Source organism: Hordeum vulgare, chromosome 7H, assembly GCF_904849725.1.
Source record: "Hordeum vulgare subsp. vulgare chromosome 7H, MorexV3_pseudomolecules_assembly, whole genome shotgun sequence".
Lineage (NCBI taxonomy): Eukaryota > Viridiplantae > Streptophyta > Magnoliopsida > Poales > Poaceae > Hordeum > Hordeum vulgare.
In genome coordinates this window covers 1,604,175-1,612,536 of record NC_058524.1, presented here as the reverse complement: position 1 = coordinate 1,612,536, position 8,362 = coordinate 1,604,175, and the positions used below count along the sequence as shown (strand labels likewise).

Genomic DNA, 8,362 nt, shown 5'->3' with positions numbered 1-8,362 from the left:
TCCAGCCGTCTCCCTCTCTCTCCCCCGTCCATGGCCGACGCCCACGCGAATTCCGGCGGCCCGGCCGTCGACCAGCCCGAAATGCCCAAGAAGAAGAAGGCCAAGGCACCAAGGAAGCCGCGGGCGGAGTGCACGCCGGAGGAGATCTCCAAGCTGGATGCGGAATCGGCGAAGAGGAGGAACCGTAGGGCGGTCGTGAAGGACAACGCCGCCGCACGCAAGTTCGCCGCCGAACGCGATGCGATGGAGGCCGCGCGGCGCAAGATCGGGGTCAAGGAGAAGGAGGCCATCGTCAACAAAGCGCACACCCTCCTCATGCTTGGCATTTGTCGTCCGGCCGGTTTCTCTGCAGCGGTCGTCGGCCCTGCGAGCACAGGCTCGTCGGTCACCCGGCCTCCTCAATGCCAATCGCCGACATCGCGGACCACGACTGTGTTGCCCGGCTACCCCCTGCCAAGTCACGACGCCCACACCCGTTTCTCGGGGTCGCCGGACGTGAGCGTGATTGCGCCTTCCACCCCACGCACCTAGGCCTGCATCGACCTCAACGTCGCACCTGGGTCCAGCAGCGGCGGCCGGGCGTCCGTCGAGATGCAAAGAAAACAAGCACGGCCGCCGTTTGCACGCATCATCCCGTCCCCGCGCGTCCTGTTCGACGAAATGCCAACACCAATGGCACCGTTCGACGACACCTACGACCAGTTCATAGAGGACGTGATCTACAACGGTGGGCATGTCCCTGCCTACGATCCCGACGAGACCCAAGGTCAGGATGGCCGCGCCCAGTTCATTGCCGATGAAGAGGCCGACGACCATGGTGACTCGTGGCATGGAGACGACGACATCTATTGCGAAGGCGATGGCGATGAAGATGAAGTCAATGACATTGTGAGCATTGTTCATCGACGAGATCACCCAAAGTGCAGAAGCACAAAAGACGAAGAAGAGCATTCGCACGGGTTCATACACCCAAGATGAGGACAAGCTGATTTGCAACTCTTGGATGGAGATTAGCCAAGATCCGAGGACGGGCGCATAACAAAAAGGCCTAGTTTTTTGGACAAGAGTCCACAAAACTTTCCATGAAAGGAAGATGTTTGAGCCCTATCAAATCACAAGGGGCCGTGGCATCACCTCGATTCAAAAGAGGTGGTAGTTCATCCAACAAGAGTGCAACAAGTATTGCGCCGCATTGGAGAGCATTGAAGCACGGCATGTGAGTGGTCTCGGCATTGGGAACATGGTATGCTCTCCTCATCCTAGTCCTTTCCTTGCTTCGGCCTTGTATATGTTTGCATGTCCAAATCTTTGTTGATCATGTGGCGTAGGCATTTCAATCTTTGGAAGCATTCAAGGCCCGACACAACGACAAGCCATTCACGCATACGCATTGTTGGACGATCATCAACGATTGCCCCAAGTTCAAGGATCAATACCGTGAACTTCAAAGGAAGAGAGGAAAGAAGACGACCAAGTTTGCCGGAGGTGGAGATGGCGAGGCGTTGAAGAGGCCGAGGGGCAAGACCAATTCCAAGGTGGACGACATACGTGATGCCGCATCCATGGCCATGCATGAGACTTTGCATGGCATGATGTCTCAAAAGGACATGAGGGATGAGAAGAAGCGGCAAAGCAAGGACGAGCAAATGAAGCAATGCCTGGAGCTTCAAAGGAAGAAGCTAGAGATGGAGGAGGCGACCAAGAAGAGGAAGATCGACCTGGAGGAGGAGGCCCGGCAAAGCCATCTCGACATCGAGGCCGCCAATGTCGAGGCCAGGAAGAGGAAGCTCGACATCGAGGCCACCAATGTCTCAACCAAAGTGAAGGAGGTGGCCCTTTGCGATCATGAGCGTGGACTTGACGAAGATGAGCGAGAAGACGGGGAGCTGGTTCGAAGCCAGGAAGAAGGAGATGTTCGACGCCGACGACCTGAACTAGGTCGTCCGATCGGACGTGGTCGTTCTTTTTTGGATGCTGGCATGGGTGCCACCCGCTGGGCCGCTGGTTGTGTGCCAGCGAGAAACATATTCATTTTGGAGTCTAGCTGTGTTTCCGGCCGCTGGCTGTGTTGTCGGCCGCTGGATGTGTTGCCGGCAAAAACTATTCATTTTGGAGACTGGCTGTGTTGCCGGCCGCTGGCTTTGTTGCTGGCGAGGACATGTAGGCCGCTGGCTATGTCGCCGGCGTGAACTAGGGCCGCTGACATGAACTAGGCCGCTAGCATCTGAATCATTGTTCTCAGCTACAACACAGGGGCGGACAAGATAGGGCAAAAACGGATGCGGCAGCGCGTTGGGCTAGCACGTGGCAAGCGCATCCCAGGACAGGGCCGGACACGACCCCATCTCCCCACCTAAACGGACAAAATCATGGCAAAACGGACATTCGTTTGGGGTCGCACGGTGGAGTTGGCCTAAGTGCAACACCCTTCTTTTCATTGAATTTGCAGGATGCATGTAAAAAAAGATGCATGCATGACCAATAATTTCCTTATTTTTATTAAATATGATGTGGGACTCAAAGCTCCTTAATTCAATTGAACTTAATGGAAATCAATAAATTTTGGAATAAGCGCTCTTACCTCGTTTACTACTTCCTCTGTCACGGTTTAGAAGACGTGTTTGAAAATTCTCCCGAAGCTAGGTGGTTATTGATTGGCTATGAGATGAGGTAAAAAATAGTATTCATACTACACATGCACATATAAGTAGTACAATGAAATACTATTAATTAGCTGCCAAGAGTAAATGCAATGCGCCTTAAATCATGTCTATTATGAAAATGTACGTAAGTTTAACTGTGTCTTCTAAACCGTAATGGAGGTAGTAGTTGTTATCGTACAACTTTGATTAAGTATAATTATGACTAATAAAAAACTAGACAGACCCTTCTAATGAGTTGTCATTCCTATTAATTTTATGATAATGAGAAGTGTCAGGTGTTTTACTCTTTAGGTCCAATCTATAGAGAGCCCTTGCAATCAACCATGTATGAATCGAAGAAAGCTGTTGAAAGAGTGACGACTTCCAATCTTACTGACTAGAGCATCTTCATGTTGGGGAACGTCGCATGGGAAACAAAAATTTTCCTACGCGTACGAAGACCTATCATGGTGATGTACATCTACGAGAGGGGATTTCTGATCTACGTGCCCTTGTAGATCGCACAGCAGAAGCGTTAAGAAACGCGGTTGATGTAGTGGAACGTCCTCACGTCCCTCGATCCGCCCCGCGAACCGTCCCACGAACCGTCGCGCGATCCGTCCCACGAACCGCTCTGATCTAGTGCCGAACGGACGGCACCTCCGCGTTCAGCACACGTACAGCTCGACGATGATCTCGGCCTTCTTGATCCAGCAAGAGAGACGGAGAGGTAGATGAGTTCTCCGGCAGCGTGACGGCGCTCCGGAGGTTGGTGGTGATCTAATCTCAGCAGGGCTCCGTCCGAGCTCCGCAGAAACACGATCTAGAGGAAAAACCGTGGAGGTATGTGGTCGGGCTGCCGTGGCAAAAGTTGTCTCAAATCAGCCCTAATACCTCAGTATATATAGGAGGGAGGGGGAGGGAAGAGGCAGCCTCAAACCCTCAAGGTTTGGCCGAAATTGGAGGTGGAGGAGTCCTACTCCATGTTGGAATTATGCCCTAGAGGCAATGATAAATATAGTTATTATTATAATTCCTGTATCAAGATAATCGTTTATTATCCATGCTATAATTGTATTGAATGAAGACTCATTTACATGTGTGGATACATAGACAAAACACCGTCCCTAGCAAGCCTCTAGTTGGCTAGCCAGTTGATCAAAGATAGTCAGTGTCTTCTGATTACGAACAAGGTGTTGTTGCTTGATAACTGGATCACGTCATTGGGAGAATCACGTGATGGACTAGACCCAAACTAATAGACATAGCATGTTGATCGTGTCATTTTATTGCTACTGTTTTCAGCGTGTCAAGTATTTATTCCTATGACCATGAGATCATATAACTCACTGACACCGGAGGAATACTTTGTGTGTATCAAACGTCGCAACGTAACTGGGTGACTATAAAGATGCTCTACAGGTATCTCCGAAGGTGTTAGTTGAGTTAGTATGGATCAAGACTGGGATTTGTCACTCCGTGTGACGGAGAGGTATCTCAGGGCCCACTCGGTAATACAACATCACACACAAGCCTTGCAAGCAAAGTGACTTAGTGTAAGTTGCGGGGTCTTGTATTACGGATCGAGTAAAGAGACTTGCCGGTAAACGAGATTGAAATAGGTATGCGGATACCGACGATCGAATCTCGGGCAAGTAACATACCGAAGGAGATGTACCCAACTGTTTTGGATATCCTATGAAGATGCATTTATCCGCTTTGGGTTCGAGCTTATCAGACTGAAACTTTTTCACATAAGTGTCGAAGCCCCAAACTTTCAAGAAACGACAATTTAGTTTTCTCTAAACCTCAATCTATACTGTGTCATCTCAACGGAAATACGCGGTGCCCTATTTAAAGTGAATGCGGTTGTCTCTAATGCATAACCCATAAACGATGGTGGTAATTCGATAAGAGACATCATAGCATGCACCATACCAAATAGTGCGTGGCTATGACGTTCAGACACATCATCACACTATGATGTTCCAGGTGGCATGAACTGCGAAACAATTTCCACATTGTCTTAACTGCGTACCAAAACTCGTAACTCAGATATTCATTTCTATGATCATATCGTAGACAGTTTATCCTCTTGTTACGACGAACTTCACTCCTGAAACAGAATTGAACTTTTCAATATTTCAGACTTGTGATTCATTAAGTAAATACACTTGTATCTACTCAAATCGTCATTGAAGTAAGAACATAATGATATCCACTGCGTGCCTCAGCACCCATTGGACTGCATACATCAAAATGTATCACTTCCAACAAGTTACTATCTTGTTTCATCTCAATGAAAACAAGGCCTTGCTCATGTGGTATGATTTGCATGTCACTAGTGATTCAAAATCAAGTGAGTATAAAGATCTATCAGGATGGAACCTCTTCATGCAATTTATACCAACATGACTCAAGCGGCAGTGCCACAAGTAAGTGGTACTATCATCATTACCTTGTATATTTTGGCACCAATATCATGAACATGTGTAACACTACGATCGAGATTAAATAAACCATTGAAGGTGATTATTCAAGCAAATATAGTAACCATTATTCTCTTTAAATGAATAATCGTATTGCAATAAACACGATCCAATCATGTTCATGCTTAACGCAAGCACCAAATAACAATTATTTAGGTTTAACACCAATCCCGATGGTAGAGGGAGTGTGCGACGTTTGATCATATCAACCTTGGAAACACTTCCAACACGTATCGTCACCTTGCCTTTAGCTAGTCTCCGTTTATGTCGTAGCTTTCATTTCGTGTTACTAATCACTTAGCAACCGAACCGGTATCCAATACCCTCGTGCTACTAGGAGTACTAGTAAAGTACACATCAACATCATGTATATCAAATATACTTCTTTCGACTTTTGCCAGCCTTCTTATCTACCAAGTATCTAGAGTTGCTCCGCCTCAGTGACCGTTCCCCCAATAACAGAAGCACTAAGTCCCGGGCTTGGGTTTAATCTGGGGTCTCTTCATTAGTGCAGCAACTGCTTTGCCGTTTCATGAAGTATCCCTTCTAGCCCTTGCCTTTCTCGAAACTTAGTGATTTTACTAACCATCAACTATTGATGCTCCTTCTTGATTTCTACTTTCGCAGTGTCAAACATCGCGAATCGCTCAAGGATCATTATATCTATCCTTGATATGTTATAGTTCATCACGAAGCTCTCACAGCTTGGTGGCTGTGACTTTGGAGAACCATCACTATCTTATCTGGAAGATCAACTCCCACTTGATTCAAGCGATTGTCGTCCTCAGATAATCTGAGCACACGCTCAATGATTGAGCTTTTCTCCTCTACTTCGTGGACAAAGAATCATGTCGGAGGTCTCATACCTCTTAACAAGGGCACAAGCATGAAATCACAATTTCATATCTTTAGAACATCACTCATGTTCCGTGACGTTTCAAACGTCTTCGGCGCCACGCTTCTAAGCCATTAAGTATTTTGCACCGAACTATCGCGTAGTCATCAGAGACGTGTATGTCGGATGCTCACAACATCCACAGACGACGCTCGAGGTGCAGCACACTGAGTGGTGCATTAAGTACATAAGCCTTCTGCGCAGCAACGAGGACAATCCTTAGTTTTACAGACTTAGTCCGCAAAGTTTGCTACTATCAACTTTCAACTAAATTTTCTCTAGGAACATATTAAAAACAGTAGAGCTATAGCGCAAGCTACATCGTAATTCGCAAAGACCATTAGACTATGTTCATGACAATTAGTTCAATTAATCATATTACTTAAGAACTCCCACTCAAAAAGTACATCTCTCTAGTCATTTGAGTGGTACATGATCCAAATCCACTATCTCAAGTCCGATCATCATGTGAGTCGAGAATAGTTTCAGTGGTAAGCATCTCTATGCTAATCTTATCAACTATACGATTCATGCTCGACCTTTCGGTCTCATGTGTTCCGAGGCCATGTCTGCACATGCTAGGCTCATCAAGTTTAACCCGAGTGTTCCGCGTGTGCAACTGTTTTGCACCCGTTGTATGTGAACGTTGAGTCTATCACACCCGATCATCACGTGGTGTCTCGAAACGAAGAACTGTCGCAACGGTGCATAGTCGGGGAGAACACAATTTCGTCTTGAAATTTTAGTGAGAGATCACCTCATAATGCTACCGTCGTTCTAAGCAAGATAAGGTGCATAAAGGACTAATATCACATGCAATTCATAAGTGACATGATATGGCCGTCATCATGTGCTTCTTGATCTCCATCACCAAAGCACCGGCACGATCTTCTTGTCACCGGCGTCACACCATGATCTCCATCATCATGATCTCCATCAACGTGTCGCCATCGGGGTTGTCGTGCTACTCATGCTATTACTACTAAAGCTACGTCCTAGCAATATAGTAAACGCATCTGCAAGCACAAACGTTAGTTTAAAGACAACCCTATGGCTCCTGCCGGTTGCCGTACCATCGACGTGCAAGTCGATATTAACTATTACAACATGATCATTTCATACATCCAATATATCACATCACATCGTTGGCCATATCACATCACAAGCATACCCTGCAAAAACAAGTTAGACGTCCTCTAATTGTTGCTGCATGTTTTACGTGGTGACCATGGGTATCTAGTAGGATCGCATCTTACTTACGCAAACACCACAACGGAGATATATGAATTGCTATTTAACCTCATCCAAGGACCTACTCGGTCAAATCCTATTCAACTAAAGTTGGAGAAACCGACACTCGTCGGTCATCTTTGAGCAACGGAGTTACTCGTAGCGATGAAACCAGTCTCTCGTAAGCGTACGAGTAATGTCGGTCCGAGCCGCTTCGATCCAACAATACCGCGGAATCAAGAAAAGACTAAGGAGGGCAGCAAAACGCACATCACCGCCCACAAAAACTTTTGTGTTCTACTCGAGATTACATCTACGCATGAACCTAGCTCATGATGCCACTGATGGGGAACGTCGCATGGGAAACAAAAATTTTCCTACGCGCACGAAGACCTATCATGGTGATGTCCATCTACGAGAGGGGATTTCTGATCTACGTACTCTTGTAGATTGCACAGCAGAAGCGTTAAGAAACGCGGTTGATATAGTGGAACGTCCTCACGTCCCTCGATCCGCCCCGCGAACCGTCGCACGATCCGTCCCACGAACCGCTCTGATCTAGTGCCGAACGGACGGCACCTCCGCGTTCAGCACACGTACAGCTCGACGATGATCTCGGCCTTCTTGATCCAGCAAGAGAGACGGAGAGGTAGATGAGTTCTCCGGCAGCGTGACGGCGCTCCGGAGGTTGGTGGTGATCTAATCTCAGCAGGGCTCCGTCCGAGCTCCGCAGAAACACGATCTAGAGGAAAAACCGTGGAGGTATGTGGTCGGGCTGCCGTGGCAAAAGTTGTCTCAAATCAGCCCTAATACCTCAGTATATATAGGAGGGAGGGGGAGGGAAGAGGCAGCCTCAAACCCTCAAGGTTTGGCCGAAATTGGAGGTGGAGGAGTCCTACTCCATGTTGGAATTATGCCCTAGAGGCAATGATAAATATAGTTATTATTATAATTCCTGTATCAAGATAATCGTTTATTATCCATGCTATAATTGTATTGAATGAAGACTCATTTACATGTGTGGATACATAGACAAAACACCGTCCCTAGCAAGCCTCTAGTTGGCTAGCCAGTTGATCAAAGATAGTCAGTGTCTTCTGATTACG

General features: G+C 47.1%; 1 pseudogene; it reads left to right on the top strand.

Moving 5' to 3' along the window:
* The first annotated feature begins 30 nt into the window (after window positions 1-30).
* On the top strand, window positions 31-1,938 carry LOC123413562 (annotated as a pseudogene).
* The last annotated feature ends 6,424 nt before the right edge of the window (window positions 1,939-8,362 follow it).